Source organism: Leuciscus leuciscus (genome assembly GCF_965113295.1).
Source record: "Leuciscus leuciscus genome assembly, chromosome: 7".
NCBI classification, from domain to species: domain Eukaryota; kingdom Metazoa; phylum Chordata; class Actinopteri; order Cypriniformes; family Leuciscidae; genus Leuciscus; species Leuciscus leuciscus.
The window spans coordinates 24,597,653-24,619,742 of record NC_138731.1 but is presented as its reverse complement, the minus strand read 5'-3'; positions in this window follow the sequence as shown (position 1 = coordinate 24,619,742).

Here is a 22,090-nt window from a genome sequence, read left to right as displayed (position 1 = left end):
TCCCCACCCACCAAAGCCAAATTGCAGCTGGGCGTGTGTGTGCGAGTGTGTTGGGGGGCTCGAGGGACGCCGCACAAAAGAGCGGAGAGCTGACCAGCGCTCAGGTGAAATTGAATTGGAAATCTTCCATGGCTCGTTAGCATAAGAAAGGAGCGTGTGGCTTTAGACAAAGACTCCTCTTCTCATGCAGAAAATCAATCTCTCCTGGGGCCCGGCTATTGTTCATCTCCGCAGTACAGGTGTCCCTTCAATGGTCCTTAATCAAAAGTGTCAAAACAAAGTTAGGAGTTATCTCCCCACCGCTGTCTGTTGGACCGCGTGCACGCGCCCGCGCACTGTGGAAGGATGCGTGCGTGCAACTTTGGCTGACGTGGATAGATGGAGAAATTCAGGTATGCATCACAAAACGTATTGATATTTACCTTGCTGTGCTCTCCAGGGCTGACACAATAATTGGTTTACAGCATAGAGGGAAATAGAAGTGTCCTCATGCTCAATGAATGTCCCTCAAAAAGCGTCAGCACAACATCAATTCACTGTTGAACATGCCAAAGGGGCCATGGCAGCCCGTGTGTTTTTCTCTAAGCAGGGACACCAGGAATTGGCTGAGTATATTGAGGCTGTAACACAATAAAGAGAGATGGAGGGCAGTGGCCGCAGGTCTGTTTGCAAAGTGCAAGATTAAATCAACTGAAATGAAAAACAGCAACCTTCTTTCTGAAAAAGAGCTGATGTCCACCGTTGTGTGATGGCAACATCCATCCAAAAGAGCTTCACGACACACATGAGCTGATCCGAATCGAGAAAACTAAGGAGAAGTAATCTAGATTTGATGTAATTCTCACCAATGAGGTTTAATGCAAGAGATTTAACCTTTTAATTATGGCGTCTCCGATAGGACATCCTCATCTTGAGCATCTCCAGACCTCCTGCAGTTAAAGCCGATCTCCCCAGGGTCCACCCTTCCAAAACCCATCCTCTCTGGTCAGGTCCCCTGGGCCATCCTCATGCAAACATTGGGTTGATTAAAAATCACTTAATAGAAGAGAAAAAATAAAGCTGTCTCATCAGCTTGACGGTTCTGCAGAGACTCATGGGACATCAGCCCTGAATAACACAGTGCTATATTAGAATCCAGCACATATGGCTCATAAGAGATGATTAGACATACATGCTTCTGTCAGTACTCCGTGGTTACACTTTCTCTTCCTTTCCTTGCTCTAGACGCTGTAACTTTAAGGTGAATTGTCCTTTAACCTTAATGCTGTTCCAAACCTGTATGACTTTGTTTCTTCTGCAGAACACAAAAGAAGATGTTGGTAGATATTTCTCAAAATATCTTCTTTTATGTCCTACAGAAGAAGAAGAAAAAGTCATATGGGTTTGGAAACGAGTCAATGAGTAAATGACAGAATTTTCAACTATCCCTTTTAATGCTGTGTGGTTCTTTCATTCTTATTCAACTAACACCTGAAAAATTGATGAAAAAGGAGCCATCCATAAATAAATGTTGAAATTGAATGTTCTGGCTTTGTGACAAGTGTGTCAGCCTGAGATGGCGTAAACAGGTGGAGCCATGCAGCTGGGGATGACAGGACAAACATGATGTCACTGAAGTCCTTCAGTCCATCACTAACAGATGGTGGATCTCCCCTAACATTCATCAACACCCAACATAAGAGCAAAGACACCCCATTACAAACAAACACTGTAGTATAACTTTCAAACAAAAAAGGAAAAGCATCTTAATAATTACAACAGCAGCAATAATCCTAAATGATTATTTACATTTTTTATTTTAAATATTGTTGGGGTATTGTAATAATAATACATTATTATTATTAGTGTTATTATTATTATTTTAATATTTTGTGGGGGGAAATTATAATAATATATATTAATATATATAATAATAATAATAACAAGTACAATACACAAAGACACCCATATGACAGACTAATAATAATAATAATAATAATAATGGTAACACTTTAGTTTAGGGTCAAATTCTCACTATTTACAAGTTGCTTATTATCCTGCATATTATTGGCTGTTTATTAGTACTTATAAAAGCACATATTAATTCCTTATTCTGCATGACCTTATTCTACATCCCTTAATGCTAACCAATACCTAAACTTAGCAACTACATTGGGCAAAAGTCGTAGTTAAAGGACAAGTTCGGTATTTTACACTTAAAGCCCTGTTTACAGATCGTATCTGATGAAATAGAACGGTTAAGATTAAAATTTGGACACATGCTCCTGTCCCGAGAATCTTAGGTTTATTTAGCTTTTGTGGACCTATTTTGCCAAACGCGTCACACCCGTGATTCTTCCGTTGAGAGCTTGAATAATAGACACTCCAGCCCAGTTGGTGGCGATAATGCACCATTGCCAATTGCAAGCAAACCACGGGCATTTCATTGAATACACAGAAGAAGCAGAAGAAGAAGCGGCGGAGTAATACCGTAAAGGTGCTGCGGTCTCACAGCACGTCCTATTAAGTCAATGGAGCTGGACAAAAACTACGATAAAACCTGTTGGAATGCATCTTTTTCAGCGATTTTTGATGGAACATATCAGTGAACACCCCCTGACCACTCGGTGAGTTTCACGTCTTTGTAAACGAAAGTTTAATGTGTTTTTAGGACGGAATCTTCCAGTGCATATAGACAACCATTGTGGGGGTGGTGGGGGGAAGCGAAATAAACCTAAAATTCTCGGGACAGCAGCATGTGTCCAAATTTTTATCTTAACCGTTCTATTTCATCAGATACGATCTGTAAACAGGGCTTTAAGTGTAAAATACCGAACTTGTCCTTTAATACTGAGAATTGGACCCTAAACTAATGTGCGACCATATTAATTATAATCATTTATTGTTGTTGTTACAAACATTATCACTTTAATACTTTTAGTAATAGCCAAAGACACCCAAATAAGCACCACAATTCAAATGTGTCTAAGCACATAAGCTAACCACTACGCCACTCTGACAGTGATGGCAGCGCTTTAAAACAATAGGAGGAGAACCTGTGTGTGGGTAGTCAGTGAAGAGATGCTACGAGACAGCAGGGCAGGTGACAAACACGGTTCTCTTACACAGATAAATATGTGAGCGGCAGCACAAGGATCAGATCTGAGCATAAAATTGGAACACAGCATTAAGACCTGTAATGTGAACATAGCCCAGACATCTGACGTGAGACTCAGGGGGACACTTCTTAACAAAAAAGAGATCAAGGGGGCATGACAAAAACAGAGCCGCCAGTAATCCCTCTGGCAGCTATATTGGATCAACCCTAATCTGTCTGAAGATGAAGAGTCTACAGTACCTCAGTAGGATTAGATCTAAAAAGCCTCTCTATGTTACCTTCAACCTCTGACTCCAAGGCCTCAAGGGCTCCATCTCAGCCTTCTCTAAGTGAAACTGACCCCAGTCTAATGGACACACACTGTCAAACCAGAGGCTGCGAGCTCTGGCACCACACTAAAGAGGCCGTTTTCCTTGTACACATCAGAGTGTATTATACAAACCTGTAAGAATTGCTTTCCATTCTTGATCATATCACGATTGGTGCATTATTGCCAGACATAAAAACATCAAGAGATCTTTATATTGGTCTATATAGAAGTCTGCTAACTCTGTATGCTGCTGGGAAGAGTAGAGTAGAAATATTCATTTTAAAAGCTTAAATACACAACAGATTTTTGCCCAGATTTGTGTCTCCATTTGCAGACTGGAAAAATCTGCGCAAGTTGCAGAAAGTCTGCAGATTTGAGAAAGTTGATAGATTTACCAGAAAATCATGTAGTGTATGATGGGCAGAGACTATGATTCCATCCAGCCGGAGGACAGCAAACTATTTTGAGCTGATTTTAGAACACACATTGTTTTCATTTGTCATGCGTCGCCGTCTCCTAGCAACAAGGCATTCATTTCTGTATAAGTTTATTGTGTTCGGAATGACTGGTAGTGTGTGATGCCCAGTCATATAGTGTGTGATGCCCAGTTTTTCTCTGCAACTATTTACAAAGTCAACAAGTGTATGATGCCTAGTGTTTTAAGATCTGTTCAGATTTTGAAGTTATGTAGTGTTTTCTAGCCTTGAACCATGGCATACTGGAGTCAAAAGCCATGGGATGAGCAAATTGACTTTTTTTGCTAACACGCTAAAACGTTTAATCATATGCCATAACTTCAAAATAGTTGAGGACGCTTCAAAAAAAGATCCAATGTCAAAGTCGCAAAGCCTCATAAAGAGGATCAACAAGCTGAAAGCCGCATGAGGTGCGTGAGTAGGAGCACAAACATTTTTTCAAAGTGGGTGCTGGAGGAGGAGGGTGAAACATTTTTGACTCTGCTTGATTATTTCCATGTCAGAATGACATTGGAAATGACAACTTCACTGGCTGACACTGAGAGATGGACAGCTCTGACGGCACCACAACAGTCAACAGTCGATGAGTTCACACTCTCCTTTAAAACCAACATGACTGACAGGAAACATGCAGCAATGTTGTTCCATTCACTGAGCTCACAATAGAGCATGAACAATGGAAAGAAACCAACAGAAAAGAAAGAGGACAAAATTGCCAGAAAACAACTCTAATGTACAATATAATCCAAGGTAAAAGACAAGACAGTGACTAAACGTTGCAACAAGGTTACCGCTGAATGTTTATTATACATAAAGAAGATGTTTTCGCTTGTAGATGTGTGGAAAAGCAGAACCTTAAATAACAGTCATTAGTAGTCTGCTGACCCGTGAACAACCTGTATTTCTAAGGATGGGGCAAAGCGGTGCTCGGATCAAACTCTGAGCCGCTCAAGGTGAAACTGTTCCTCATGAGGCAAAGCGTGTTGAGATGAAGGGAGAGATATAGTGTGCTATTGAAAAACAAGGAGAAAGAGAACGCAATCAGAGACCAGATGAGTGTGCATCGTGACAGGATCTCCCCAGGGTCAGGAAACAATGTCACCTCCCACACAAAAACACTCCTGGGGTCAGCAGAAAATACACCAGGCTGGCCAACATGTTGTCTGACTGAAAATACAAGATGAGGGGAGAAAGTCAGTGAAAGTTGAGCACATTAGAAAATGGGAACAGACATGTACAGAGATGAGCAAAGCATCATGTGGAGTATGAAAGCAACAGATAACACAAAACATGAGTTTCTATACTGGTCCATGTGGGTTTATGGGTCAACAATAAAAAAGTGTCCACAATAAAGATAAGGAAAATTGTTTGGAAAATTAAGCTTAAAACATTACTCTAATGAGAAAATTACTGTATTCATGTTGGTTTCAGTTTTTTTTTAAATACAGTTTTCAAGAAAAGTTCACATTTAATGACATTTAATTTTTTTCTATATAATATTTATATTAATATATGAAATAAAATAATCATATGAATTGTTAATTAAGTTGTATTAATTATTACATTTTTGGGGAGACGTGACATTTCAAAACCTGACCTGAACTAACCTTGCCATGATGCCTTCCCCCAAATATCAATAAGCACTGAAAGCATTGTTTTAAACATCATTATTTTCTAATTATTAATAATAAAATATTATGCCAAATTATTTTACTCAATACATTACTCAAGTTATTTTCTTATCCACCTTCTTTAATGAGGCTGTTTTTCTTCATTATCATAACAGGACAGTCAGATCACCCTGACATTTATGATTCTGGGCCTCCTAAATTATAAGTGAAATGTACTTATAGAGTAATAGCTGCATTTTTATAACAAAAAAATATATATTTTAAATAAATGTATAGATGCAGACAAAATATTAGCGTGATGTCACTGACCCAGGACCAGGACTAAAAAAAAATAATGGTTGACCAAAGTAAGTCTGGGTGGTCAAGTTAGGGAAGTCATCTTGGCAGAGCTGAAGGAAATGGAGATGAAGGAAATGAGAAATGGTGTAGATGAATAGGTGGGACGGTGAGGGCAGATAAAATGAACTTCAAATATGGAGTGAAAGAGAGACAGGTGTGCTGCGGGGAATAAAATGACATAATGATGGAGCCACGGAATGATGGAGGGAAACTAGATAAAAAAAAGGAGTGAAAGGAGAAAAGAGTGATGGGTAGAAAGCTGATTTACATCAAGATGGGCATGACTGTAAATGAGAGGCTCCTCTAGGGATTGTGACTAATTAAAGTGTCCTCTTTTAAAGGGGCTGAGATCAGACTGACAGGCAGCTGTTGGGAAATGCTCAGTGTCAGAGGAAACATCCCATTATGCATTGCTTTCACAGACCATACAACCCGATCCCTAATTACAGTCTGGCCCAGTCAATGTCACTTAGATTCACAAGCGCCAACATTAATGTGCCATTCACACATACATTAAAACTTATAAACGTATATACTCTATATGAGCACTGAAATCAGAGCCTTGTCACTCAACTCGCGGGAAATCAATTTAAAAACGACCACAGCTACACAAACACACAACAGCATACAAACACACAGTGTTGTTATGATACGTTATGGTTCTTCATCTCTTTCTGCTGACCTCTGAGCGGAGTGAGTTCAAAAGGACCCGCACACAATCTCGCACAATCTAGAAATTCTGAAACTAGAGGGGAATTGGATCACCTCTGAGCTGACCCAACCACGGTGACCTCCAGCTCTGTGTGCCCTCTGGCGTTTCAGGGCATCCAATCCTGACCCCTCGTTGTCACCTCGCTCTTTCCCCTGTCTGGTCTGTGCTCGAATCTCCATAAGATCCTGTCAGATCACATCGAATACACCACAGCTCTGATGAACCATCTCTAGCGGTTTCCTAAATGTTCAAATAGGCAGAAAACGTCCCGTCTCTAGGGCCACACACAGAAAAGTCATTACGCGTAGTTATATTGTCTTTCATCTAAACACATGCTCGCTCACACACACACACACACACACACACACACACACACACACACACACACACACACACACACACACACACACACACACACACACACACACACACCTCCTCTTAGTATGCAGCCATAACAACATCATTTTCATCTGCATGCCAACGCAAGAGTCAATGTGCATGAGAGGACTTCATGATCAGCACGCTGGTTAATACTTCATGAAGTCCTTCACTGTATTAAGCAGAAATGTTTTGTCAGTCATTTCAGATACTGTTTCAAACATAACAGACCACACACACACACATTTGGAGGTATGAATATTCAAAATGCTTTAAGAGAGGTTTATATAGTATATAGTACGATCAGATTTGCATAATGCCGTTTCATTTCAGCATTTTCATGGGCAAGGAAATGGATTCCAATGTTTTATATATTAACTTAAAATCTTCAGATTATTTATTTATTAAAGGAACATTCAATACTAAACTCAATAAATAGCATTATGTTGATTACCGCTAAATATTTACGGTGAGGCACTTACATTGAAAGTGAATTTTTGAAGCGTGACAGATAGGCTATCATTTTCTATAAGCGCTTACATTAATTCTCCTGTTAAAACTTGTGTATTATTTGAGATGCAAGCTCATTTTTATGGTTGTTTTAAGGTTTTAGGCATTAGGTTGTCATTGAAGTTGTAAAATTGAATACAACTTAACACAGAAACTTTGGGTAAGAATTTTTTTCTTACTAAAATCATGTAAATCAGGCATATTGTTCATGTTTTGTTGAAACACCATTGAGACAGTCACTTCCATTTTAACTGCCTCACTGTAACACAGATTTTGTTGAAATGAAATAAATTTTTGTGGTAATCAACATCAATGTGGTAATCAATAAGTATAACTTGAAACGCCATTTTCAAAACTTCAGAAGAGAAGTCCCAAAAAAGCATCCATCACATCTGAGTCCCACCGTGGACCCCTTCAGAGCAACTCGCAGCTCTCCAACCGACTAAAATCTCCCTCTGTACTCAGACTTGCCTTTAATAATCCAAATGAATGGTAGGCTGGTAATAAAACAGGATAGGTGCAATACGGGAAGATAGTCACCTCACGGGTCAGAGCGCTAATATGTTTTCTGTGCTACTCTACATATTCAACAAACCTCATAAAATGAAAGAGAGATGGAAGATAAAGAGCCGAGCACAGCCAGTTCAGCATTCATCCCGTCATTAAGGCCAGCGCTTTTGAATGCGAGCTTTTGCGCAGAAAGACGGATCCTCTCGAAAAATCTGGCGAAAACTAATTCCATTAAAAAAACAATTACAGAATTGAATCCATGTCCCGCTCTGAGGTCATAACTGCCTCTCACCTCTCCATGGTTACTGTTTGTCTGCGCGTTGAGGTAATTATGGGCTGTTTAGTCGAGACCTCGGTGTTTGTGTAGCAGGCCTCAGTCTCTGCATCTGCATGTTACCACGGCTACCCCTGCGGCTTTGTCTCACCATGACCTGTATAATGAGTGTCACATTAGCAACACAACAAATCAAAACCCACAGCTGTCAGCCATATTGTGTCATCCTCTTTTAATTAATATGATAAGTAATGCTTATTAGACGAGTCTGCTTCTTTATCGCTTTTCAATTTGCGCAAATTTAGGCAAGGCTAGAAAAAAGGGGAAGCAAGGCTTTAGGAGAAAAAGCGTCAATACGCGCTGATGTTTTACACCATCCATTACGCTCCACAAACACACACACAACGCCAGCATTAGCGCTCATTCAGAGCCTTCCCTCAATGAAAACTTCCCATTTCCTGCAAATTGGGAATTCTTATTTTTCATGCGGCAGGAAAAGTTGCTGGAGCTAATCGCGCCTCATTTTTCTGGATGACATCCTGATGTCTTTGAGGAGACGGAAACGTAATCACTGGCCTGTGTCACCTCCACGCTGACACCCGAACCTTTGCTCCTCGAAAGGGAGTGAAGAGCAAGCCCCAGCTGACAGCGGCACATGAGCTTATGAGAGACTGTGATTAAGCGAACACTGCTAATCAATGGAACATTCACTTGGTTTCCTGCACCACAGCTCATTCCCAACTCGCCCTTAATTGGCCTATTCTCTGGTAAATAAGATGAGTTCGCATCCCACTTCAGCAATTGCCAAAATCACTCACATCCCTGTCTCACATACACACAACACCCCATGCGCACACATCGAAACATACAAACAAGCGTCGACTGGATCTGCATGGTCCAGGAGGATATACATACACCTTCATAGAGAGGGGCGGGGAGATAATGAGAGAGTGTAGACTAAAATAGAGTGTATATTTTCTTTGGAGGTCAAATTGAATTTGATTAGCGTTCAAAAACTGAGGACCCCTGGATATGGCAACGACTGCACAAACAATAGGAAGAAAATGTGATCTGAGGTAAGGACAAAATGAACTGAAATTAAGGCCTCCTTGAAATTTGATTTCAGTTTGCCAAGGTTTAGATTTTCATTATAGAGTCAAATTGTCTTCCAGGTCAAACGCACAGCTAAAGCACCACCTACAAACAGAAAGGAGAACTGCACAACTGCACTCGAGTTATCGTCTTCACATCTTTCTCTTGCTACTTCTTCAACCACTCTGTACGTTCCAACTAGTGCACTTTAAGTTTCTTCCAATCACTGACCAATACCTCACATGCTTCATCCTGATCGATTAATATATTCAAAAAAAAACATTCAAATGCAATTCACACATAATGAACGGAATACATCTATTCTATAATGAGCATGTTTTTCATTTCTATATTAAAAATCATTTGACATTTTTAGGGGCATAAACTCAAAAATTGTCAGGGCGATGCAACTTTTTTTCACTTCTGTCTACCAAACCAAAGACATGTGGTGCAAGCAACAACAAGAAGAAGAAACATAAAAATGGAAATTATATCATAGAGAGGATACCTGAAGACCTTTGTTGGCTTTTTTTATGACAAGACAAGGTTAGGTCCGGTAGTAAAATATCATCATCATAATAATAATTATTCATGATATTTGTAAAAAGAAAAACTTTATCGTAAAAATTGTATTTACAGTTTTTGAAAATAATGATTAAGATGAGTACACTCGTATGCATCATGGTATAAAGAAAATACATTATCACTTGATGGTTAGACCATATACCAGTTTTAGTCATGAAATTGTAACTTTTCTTGAAAATACTATAAAGGTTTTTCAAAACCACATGACACCAACATGAATACAGAAAAGTACAGTTCAAATAACTATTTAAATGTTCTTTTTCTTTCATGAACACTCTTACAGTAGGTGTCATTAACCCTTTGACCAGAACAATTAGGTTTAAGACTCGCAAGTTCTCCAACCTCTTCAACCAAATAAAGCCATTTAGCTTCATGTGAGCAAAATATCCACTACATCAATTAAACTCCATGTTGATTAACCAATTTTGAGATAAATAAATAAATGAAGCGAGTCACCAAATCCTGTAAATTGCACTGTCTGTGCTGCAGTGACAGATATGTAAGTGTCACTCAATTTAAGAGAACAGCACTTGTGTCGAAATAGACGCCATTACAGTCCTTTCCATGTAGCACCATTGACTCAAAACGTACTCTCTGACAGGTTTGTTTGTGTGTGTGTGTGTGTGAGAGTGTGTGTGTGTGTGTGTGTGTGTGTGTGTGCGCGTGTGTTCGCTCTGACAGGTAAAGTGATGGCAGCGCACACCTACCCTCTCACTGTCAACAACCCTCAGCATTCAAGAGCACACTAAACACCATTACAGATAAAACATACGTAAATATTAGTGCAGTGAGTGTGAGTGTATGTGCGTGCCCAGCGCCCTGAAACAAAACACAGGCATACTGTGAGGTCCACACGAGTAAAATGCCTCACTTAAATGTCGTACTGAGCTTAGTTTCATTAAGCAGGTCAGGGTCAAACTCTATAGCAGAGCTTCAGTGGGTGTCGTGGGTGCAGCGCACCAATGGTCAACAAAGCAGGCAGACGCAGTATTATTCCAAACAATAAGATAGCTTTAGCTAAACATTTTATGAACAATTTTACATTGATTTTCTTTTTTTCAGCTATTTGATATGGGCTTAGTTGAATTGCTGCCACCTAATCCAGTCTGTCTTTCTTTTTTCTCACATACCCAAAAAGGCAAGCTGAGAAAAAAACGAAATAACTTTGTTTATAAAACCACATTTGTATTAAAAATATATCTTTTCAAATTTGCTGAGAGATTTCAAATTTCATGAGAGGGAAAAATATTACAAGCACATTAAGAAAAAAGACATCTAGGCTGACCATCTGTAGCCTAAAACTTGCCTAATGATCTGATTGTGAACTCCAGTCTGACTTCAAAATGGTTAATTGACTGTACTTTGAATTCTGGATTCAATGTTAATGTGGATGAACAGAAGATAGATTTTAGTAAGAAAAACGCTTACGGTGTCAGACTGCTGTAATATTTTCTAACATGAATAACAAAGCAGAGCAGGTATTAACCAGAAATAGCATGAATGACAGTGGGGAAAACATGATTAATATTAACACCTTTGTGTGAGCTCTTAATAAAATGACTGTCCTTGAAAAATAAATAATTTTTAAACTCTTGCAAAGGCAAGTGCCATTTAAAACTAGAAATGTACCACTCTTGTTCTCACTCTTTCGTGTCAAAAAACATATGAATGGACTCTCTGATCTCTCACCATATATATATATATATATATATATATATATATATATATATAACACATACACACACTTACTATAATAACAGTAAATTATGCATAATTACATGCAGCTAACCCTAATCCTAAACCTAACCCTATAGTAAGTACATGTAGTTTATTATTACTCAGTACTTAAATCTATAATTACAATGTAAGGAGGACACCTTAAAATAGTAAATATATCAAATATATAAAAAGTGTAACCAACATTTTTTTGGTCCAAAACAATGTTTTAAAATTTTCGTTATCTTTTACATTTTGTCATTTCATAATTTGTTTTGTGCTTTATAACTGCTGTAATGTCTTAATTGCTGAAAATCCTATAATCCTGTTCACTCCATACAGTGTGACAACATGCCCCTGCTATATCAACATGCATCCGATAAATCTGCTTTCAATGACAGTGGAAATATTTAATATTTTATTTTTGTAGGCAAAATATAAGCAAGACAAATATAAATATCCCGAGAAATATCCACTTGTTAATTCTAATATTAATTTGCACATTTTAATATATTCAGTATAATATATAGACAATTTTCCATCGATTTCTTCTTTTCAGCTATTTGATATAGTCGTTTTCAAACTTCTGCCACTGGCACCTAATCCCGGCTTTCTGTCTTTTTTCTCACATATCCAACAGGCCAGCTTAGAAACATTTTAATAACTTTTAATATTTATAAAACACATTTCTATTAAAAACATATATTTTCAAATTTGCTAAAAGATGTCTAATTTCATAAGAGGGAAAATGAAATGAATGTGAATGCACAAAGTATTGTTTAAAAGATAGAAATCAACAAGTTAATATTACGTCTAAGATTATGCCATGATAATTAATATATTACACTGTATGGCCACACTAATCACTGACTTGCATAGAAAAATTACACAGCACACTGGAACAATTCTTAAAACACTAAGAGGAAAAAAGGGAATATGGAATGTGTGCTTAAAACAGATTAACCTGTAACCTATTGTGCTACAAGCCAGAAGAAAAAGATCTAGACCACCTCATCCAATACTGATTCAACCACAAGAGAAGAGACAAATTAGGGAAGCAATTCACACAAACTGGCAAATAATGCTATCAACATCATCACATCAGAAAGTCAGCAGACCTCCACTAATTCTCTCCCTAAATGTGAAAAGACAGACAAAAGGAGATAAATGTTAGAGAGGTAATAGTCGTGCATCATCTCCCTTGCATACACATGCCGTCAATAGGACTGCAAGGTCTTGACGCTAATCACTGGTGTTAGATAAAACTGTGAGGGTTAATGGTCCATATGGCTATGCAGCACATGAAGGATCAAGATAGCAGCCAGGCCTCTGTATCACTGCCCTCAACAAATCCATCTCTCGCTCTCTCAATGTTGGAGGGCAGAGGACTTGTTAGGTGGGGGCAATCGATTCAAGCAAAGAGCACTCTCTTACAGCCCAACATTCAAAGCTGCAAAACTTATTGTAAAGTCAGCGGCTGAAAGGGAGGGAGTCTCGCCCTAAAGCGCACCCTTTTGTACCCCTGTCACCTTCGTTCTAGATTTATAATGCTCTATTACAAAAGTGTGCATCGAAGCCCTATTCAATTAGCCTATCAAATTCTTTATGGCCAGATTGTGAATGGGTTATCAGAGCTAGAGATAAGAGAATTTACAGTGCTCGTAATGATTCACAACAAAAGGCTTTGCGCACACTGTGTGCTGCCGGCGCCTTTATTAAGAAAACAAATAACCTGTCCAAAGTTAAATCATGCATAATTCGCTTTCAAACACAGTAAAGCAACATTACATAACAGTTAGTTACAAATTTGACCGTATTCATTTGAATCGCATTTCACCGCATATAACCATCTGGTGTGTGTGTGTATTACATATATATATATCACTGGTGTTAGATAAAACTGTGAGGGTTAATGGTCCATATGGCTGTGCGGCACATGAAGGATCACACAAAGGCAGTGTATATAAAATACACACACAGATTATATAATATATAAAGTATTATGTATTTATATAGGCTGTATATAATTTATAAAATAATTTAATATTCAAGTTGTTTTTAAATATATTAATAAAGATTAATAACTATTTCAAATATATATTATTAACTGACCTTATTTCTTTATATAGCATATTCATATATTTATATATATAGTATAGCGGTACATAGCATAATACTATAAAAAAACTGGATACTTTACAAGGAATTATCTCACTTGGGCTCACATACACACACACACACACACAGAGAGACCTCAGGCCAGCTTTGACATTCATATTCAAACCATAGACCCGCATGTCTCAATTCTGAATGACAAATAGATTGTGACGACTAGAAAATAGCACTCAATTTCCTTTTCACTAATGCAGCCAATACACTGTCCCCCGGATCGATGGAGATGCGCCGTGAGACGCTGACCATTACTGTGATTGAATCTCCACTTTGACGCTCTAATATGGAAGAGACTGTGGTACTTTAAGTACAGCGCCTATTTTAGGCCGAGGAGATGGATTAATACCGTCTCTTTGCTATGAAAGATGGCCCAGCTCTGTATAGCGGATCTGTCTCCGCTAATGCGCATCACATATAAAAATACACTCGCTAAGTAAAGCAGCGAACTGGCAGTCAGAGCTGATGTCAATTTAAAAAGAAGTAAAAGCACATACAAACACAGGTCTCGACACTCGCATTTGCGACTAAAATAGATGTGTGCGAACTGTAAAATGCATTTAGGGGCACGTATGCGAATAAAGTTTTTTTTTTTACAAAAAGTTTTTTGAACAAAGACCAATGAACCAATGTTGTCTATTGAAAAAAATTATAATCACGTGATCCACACAAACGCGCCTTAAATAAATGGGGTTCATAGAGCAGCGCATCATATCGCGTCCCTATGCTAAAAACGCGTGGAAAGCGCGCCGGCGCCGCTGTCTCCTTTCCACAAGCACTTGCGCTCCCGTGGCGTCTGTCGTTGCTATGCAACCATGAACTGCGCTCTCCATGATGACGACGAAGTATCAGCAAAGGATTAATTGATTTCTAGCCCTTGCATTAGCTTTACTAGATATATTTGTGGAGATGAGAAATAAAAACCCGCCTTGTGCAGCTATGATCAGCTGTTCGGCCGAGCTTTCGATGTTGTTATATTCTGAAAAGTTGAGATGTTTTCATCTCGCCACGGCATATTTGAAATAACGAACTCGAACGCGCAAAAGACGCGATGTGTGATTTGAACGGCCCCTTATGGCGCTTTTTCACTGCAAGGAACGACAGTTTTTTTTTCAAGTCCTTTAATAAAAATTGAAGTAAAAATAATTACATAATAATTAAAGGGATAGTTCACCCAAAAATGAAAATTCTGTCATTGATTACTCACCCTCATATTGTTCCAAACTCGTAAGACTTTTCATTCATCTTCGGAACACAAATGAAGATATTTTAATCAAATCTGAGAACTTTCTGTCATTGACAGCTACGCAACTACCACTTTAATGCTTCAAAAAGTTCCTAAAGAAATCGTAAAATGAATCCATATGAATTGAGCAGTTTAGTCCAAATTTCCTAAAGAGACACGATCGCTTTATATAATGAACAGATTGAATTCAGGCTTCATCAGAGAACATAAACAAAAGCTCAACCGAACTTGCTTGACACGAGAACAAACCTCTTGAGGAAGCTCAAACGTGCTGCGTAACACGAGAATGAACCTCATACTTGAGCTTCCGTTTACCATAACTGATGTGAGTTGATGAATTTTTATATGCAAATAAAAGTCTAAATTAAATCTGTTCATCAAATAAAGTGATTGTGTCTCTTCAGAACATTTGGACTAAACCACTCAAATTGATATGGATTAGTTTTATGATCTCTTTATGAACTTTTAGAAGCATCAAAGTGGTAGTTGCGTAGCTGTCAATCTCAGATTTCATAAAAAATATCTTTATTTGTGTTCTGAAGATGAATGATAGTCTTACAAGTTTTCAACAACATGAGGGTGAGTAATCAATGACAGAATTTTCATTTTTGGGTGAACTATCCCTTTAAATACTGATTAACGGCAGAAAAAAACTGAATTTACTTTTTGCATTCAAATAAATTAAATAATTTTGCTTATAAATGTCTCCTTGTATCCCTTTATTAAGGAAAAACAATTTTTTTGTTAATTTCCATTGCGCCCCTAAAGATCTTACTGCGCTCCTAAATTTTTCAACTTCTGAGAAAAGTTAGCATCAAGCCAATATTGACAAAAATAAGTGTGCATGACCTGTGACCCTGTCAAGCTGCATATAGTGTGTGCAAGCAAAGGAAAGGATATCTGCTATAAATAAATAAAAAATTGAAAATGAAAACCGCCTGGACTGTTTACCTGAGAGGGAGTGGTTGACATTTGGACATCTGTCAATCAAATATTCAATAGTAGAGCCCGATAGTGGGCACGGATCTTTGTTGTCATGGATACGGCTGTAGGTAAAAATGTGCAGTTTGCAGAGGCCCTGCGTCCTCATTCAGGTAGCAGCCAGGGGTGTGTTCCCATGCCAACGCCCATCTATTTATGAATGTAGTAAGAAACAAGATGAGTCTTTCCTTTCACCCATGTCTGAATGTCACATCTTGAGATATATATATATATATATATATATATATATATATGTGTGTGTGTGTGTGTGTGTGTGTGTGTGTGTGTGTGTGTGTGTGTGTGTGTGTGTGTGTGTGTGTGTGAAGCCATGTCTCTCTGAAAGGGAGGTAGCAGTGAACAATTGCACATATAATGGTGAGAGAATTTCCTGTCACTATACTTTAATTATACTTTTGGGGGTTATTGATTCAGCTTTCAATGTTTAATTGTAAAATAAATCTAATCTTATTTAACCACAATAATGACATTTACACTTTTGGTAATGTTTGGTGAGTTATTTTTGCTGGATAAACAAAGGGAAAGAAAGCCACGGTGTTTATTAATTATTGGGCAACAATCATGTATCATTTTTTCCCCCTAATTTTTTTAGGAATTTATTAAATCTTTATTAATTTATTAAATCGGAGTTAATTATGTAGTCCAATTGCAAATTGGCCTTTGCAAAACAAATAGGCAACTGTTCAACCTTTATAAAGCGAGTCTCATCAGCGCAGTTAGATCATGTAAACAGTCTCTTATAACAGTCTTGCGCGCCCTCTTCGGGATCAAGCCAGCTACTGCACATTACCTGTTAAAGGCATAGTTCACACAAAAACGACCATTCTGTCCATTTACCATACTCACTACCATGTTGTTCCAAAAAATGGACTTTCTTCACCATTCACTTCCATTATATGGAAAATAGATGCAATGAAAATAAATGATGACTGAGGCTGCCAGTGCAGCATAAGATTGCTTGTGTGAACTACATGAGCATGAGTAAATGATGACAGAATGATCCTTTCTGTGTGAACTTTTCCTCTAAAAGAAACACACAGAGCTTAAAGTAAATTGAATTTTGAAATCAAAATTCCAAATACATCCACTGGCATGGATACAGTGTCTCTTGTGGCTCGCGCACAGTCTTCACTCGGACTCTGCTGAGACTCTCTATTCGTTTCTCTATTCTCTATTCACGTGAAAATTCTCGGCACTATCAATATATATTAGTACAGTAGATCTCATTAAAATGGCAAATTAAACCCAATGTAGCTACTACTGAAATTGATTTCTGGACCTCGTAATGTAATTTTTTCCGAAAATTGTTATTGTAATGTAGGCTACACATATATTGTACATATATCTTAGCATTCTATAGCAACCTATAGCAAAACTGGCTTATCCACCTGGCATGATATTGGCGGGTTTAATCCAATCCAATTCCAGAGCTGTTACGGCTCTGTCCAATTCCTTTTAACCTCTCGATGATGCTCAATGGCTTCTTTTTAGCAAACAAATCGCTTGAGTGGGTGTAAATACCACTAACTTCCATGTTTTTTTTGCACAACCTGCAAAAATCGCTCGATTCCATTGACTGCCTCTGCAAACCGCTGATCAACATGTTTGGTTACACATTTCCTGCCTGGAGTTTTCGCGTCGCTCTGCAAAGTACGTCACCCAGATCGTTGGTCTGATTGGTTGAAGGACTATCCAACTGCATACAGAGTCATTTGAACTATGCCCGTTGATCACGCCTCTTGTGCAGTAGAAAATACAGAGCAGACTCCCCAGACCAATGTTCAATCTTAAAGGCACACTATGCAAGATTTGTACCTTAATATAACAGCTTCGAAGTCATTAAGATGGTAAACAAACTCGTAGTAGGGCGAATCATCCCGATATCAAAGCAGGGGGGGGGATGCTGGCAAAACCAGCAAAGCAGGTTTGAGAGGTGGCGCCCCGCCAAATCTCGCGAGGTCATCACGACTTGCTTTACGGCACGATGTTACATACATCAACAATATGAAGCAGCCTCTATGGAAGACACTAGCACGCATTTCAGACGTGAATCATGGCAGAGTCGACGAAGAAAACGAAGAAAGCGCGGTATACAGGGGGGAGGGGATCAGGCCGTGAGTGCAGAGACGGCTCTGCGTGAGTGGTATTTATGACAGTAACGTTAAATACAAGTACTCCACTACGACTCTAGGGGTCGCTGTTTAACAAAAACGTAAACTGCATAGTATGCCTTTAAAAGATTGAGCTTGGTCTGGTGATAGCCAGACTACAATAACTATACATTGTTCATTCAAAATGTACAATAGTTCTTTAAAATACACCATTTAACTGTAGGCTACTATTAGTAGTAAGCTGAGCAACAGGCAAATGAAATATTAACGCTATTAAAAGAACAGTAGTCTATCGAGACAGTTAAGCTAAAATCTATATATCTATCTATCTATCTATCTATCACTGGTGGGGAGCGACCCAAAAGTGGGCTGCAAGTCCGTTTTGAGTGGGTAACAAGCGGAGAGTGTAGTTGAAAGAAACGTAGGCCTAATTCTAAATGTTTTTCTAATGCGAGACTTTTATTTTGAAAGACGTGCGTAAAAGCTGTTGACAAACTGTGTCTAACAGAAGTAAGTAAAGCGTGCAGCTGTCAAATAAAATGTTGTCAGGCTATATCTCAGTGTCACTATTCTAATTATTTTTGTAAATAAAAAAAATAAAAATCTCACCTCAGAAAAACAAAATTTACTGTCAGACATTAGGCTAGCACTGTTCTCGTAGCGCGCACTCTTCGATTGCACACGCAAATACATAGCCGCGTGCTGTAGGCTATATCACTTCATTATATATAAAGGGCAAATTAAATTACCAGCCTGCATTGTTTTTTGTTATGTTTTCAATTAGTTGTGCCTAATGGTTCACGTCGAACTTGTAACCCGAAGGTCGCAAGTTCGATTATCAATTTCCAGCAGGAAACGGCTGAGGTGACATTGAGCAAGACACCTGAACCACTAGCCCACTGCTCCGGGACCAGGTGTGTGTGTCCACTACTGACTGATCCTAATGTGTGTTCACTAACTGATGGGCTAAATCAGACTGTAAAAAAAGATGGACAACGCACCTTCACTATCTTCCATTGTAGAAAAGTATGGCCCAAATCCCAATATGGCGCTGACATCTTGCGCTGATTCGGGACTCGAGTCTGCGCAGTAGTGAGCATGAAGTGGAGCCGCGCTATCAAGCTATCAGCAGAGTCGGTTAGTACATTTTACTGAAGAACAACTCATTATTTCAGCGTGAAATAAACAGTTATGAAAATGTAGAAATTTAAGTTAAAGCTCCAATCTCCTCCCGAAAAAAGTCTGTTGGTGCTTCAGTCACTACTCACTACTTCTCAGAGAAGCTGTCAATCATGACACACTCTCATATTTGATTGTTTAGTTTGTCTTTTGTCCAATTAGATTACATGGAGAGGGCGGGATTTATGAGCAAAACACAATGTTTTGGGCTTCACTTTTCAGGACTTGTGCGGCACACTTGGGTTACATGCAGAGGAAAGGACAAATTCCGAGTAGGGGTTGTCTGTCACTTTCAATTGGTAAATCATGAAATTACCAAAAAGTACCAATGAAATACATAGCTGGTACATTAGCTGGGAAGGATTAGCATTCAGGTATGATGTTTATTCTATTTATTAGGATCAGTTATATGCTTTATTAACAGACAGGTCATTAGTAGGCCTATATTGTGTATTTACCATGGTAACTGTTACGTAATCTTAATCCAAAATACAACTTTATTTCCTCTTTGTGCTATTTATTTTCCATATTTTTTGATGACTGTGGTGGCTCATATATGGAAGTAGAATAATGTCAAATGTTTTTGAAATAAAAAGCCTGTTGAATTGCACTACTTGAAAAAAAATAGGCATTGCATTAACCATGCTTGCATTTTAATGCATTGTATTTTTAGTGCTTACATTTTTATGGGCTGAAATTCAACATGGTTGAATATTTAAGCTGTGAATATTTCAATTAAAAACATTTCAAACACCTTTTCATTATTAAAAATTCAATAATCCATATTCACCTTTCATATTTCACTTCCAAAATATTCAAACTGTTTAAAAATACAACCAATAATATTCAACAGGCAATTTTCGGTCCATTTTATTTCGCTTTGCAAATTCGCTTCCACAAATTCAGTGGTTGAAATTCGACAGTAAATTAAACATTGACGTCCAGGAACTGCAGGAAAAGCAGTAGATTGCCGAGCATACTCTCCATCTGCTGTTAGTCTACCTCACCATCAGATGGTGCAAAAGCGCGTGTTGAAGACCAGCAACAGTTAGAACAAGTCATTCATTCATAAAACTCATTTACAGCAATGTAAGTGTATTTGTGATTATTATGACGGCTGTTTTATGTTAAATTCGGTGTCTTCACGGTTACTTTTCCTGTGTAGCCTACATGCATCCTTCTCTACCGTGAACGAGATTATAATGTTATTCCCCGATGCGGATATACAGATCCAATGTTACATTTTTGAGGTTGACATATATTTCTCTTGGTTGTTTAGTTGCCTTAACTTTATATTGTGGCGATGTGCTGCATGCAGGCTATTAGGGTTTCCCTCAATACTTAAGGATTCCCCTGCTGGACATATACAACGCTTAACGTAGCTTAATGGACTACAGTGATGTAAAAGACCAAACTCGCAGGCAAGCAGATGGACTCAGAATAACGCGCAAAGCTTAATGCTGAGCGTTTCCCAGTGATAGATTGGCATACAGATGGCTTGATGTTGGACATTCGCACATTTAGGGACCGTCTCTAAAGTGTGTACGACTTTGGTATACACGTTTCTAACTCCGATAGCATTTGAATAGAACGACTTACAGTCATAAAACCAACTGTAAAGTGTTCATTTAGTGTCAGGCATAATGCGCACCCTTTGGATTTTTGATATTTATTCAAATAAATTTAAGTTTGCTATTGAAGTTAGAAACGTGTATGCCAATGTTGTATGCAACTTTAGAGACGGTCCCTAAATGTGCTAATGTCCAATGTCAAGCCAATTTTTACATTTAGTCATTTAGCAGAAGCTTTTATCCAAAGCGATTTACAGTTAAACTAACAATAGGAGGACAATATGCAAGTGCTGTGACAGTTTAAGCTAATGCAATACACGTATGCATACTATATATATATATATATATATATATATATATATATATATATATATATATAATGTATGTATGTGTTGATTTTATGCCAGTATATCACGAAACGCTCAGCATGAAACTTTGCGCGTTAAGTTCATATTCTGAGTCCATCTTCTTGCCTGTAGCCTATATAATAGCCTACAGCCTACTTCCCTAATAAGGTGCAAGATTGGTCTTTCACATCACTGTATCAACGGAAGGGAAATCCTTGAGTATGAGGTATTGAGGGAAACCGATTATAATCCTGTTCATGGTAGAGAAAGCTGATGACATGTAGAATACACAGGGAAAGTAACAATGAAGTTATTGAATGAAACATAAACACAGCTTTTGTGTGTTTATCATCTTTTCCGCATATACTGACACGGATAATCATTTTCATTTTATGAATGAATGTCTTCGTCAGCAACAAGCGCTTTTGCACCATCTGATGGTGAGGTAGACTAACAGCAGATGGAGAGTATGCTCGGCAATCTACTGCTTTTCCTGCAGTTCCTGGACGTCAATGTTGAATTTACTGTCGAATTTGAACCACTGAATTTGTGGAAGCGAATTTGCAAAGCGAAATAAAATGGACCGAAAATTGCCTGTTGAATATTATAGGTTGTATTTTTAAACAGTTTGAATATTTTGGAAGTGAAATATGAAAGGTGAATATGGATTATTGAATTTTTAATAATGAAAAGGTGTTTGAAATGTTTTTAATTGAAATATTCACAGCTTAAATATTCAACCATGTTGAATTTCTGCCCATAAAAATGTAAGCACTAAAAATACAATGCATTAAAATGCAAGCATGGTTAATGCAATGCCTATTTTTTTTCAAGTAGT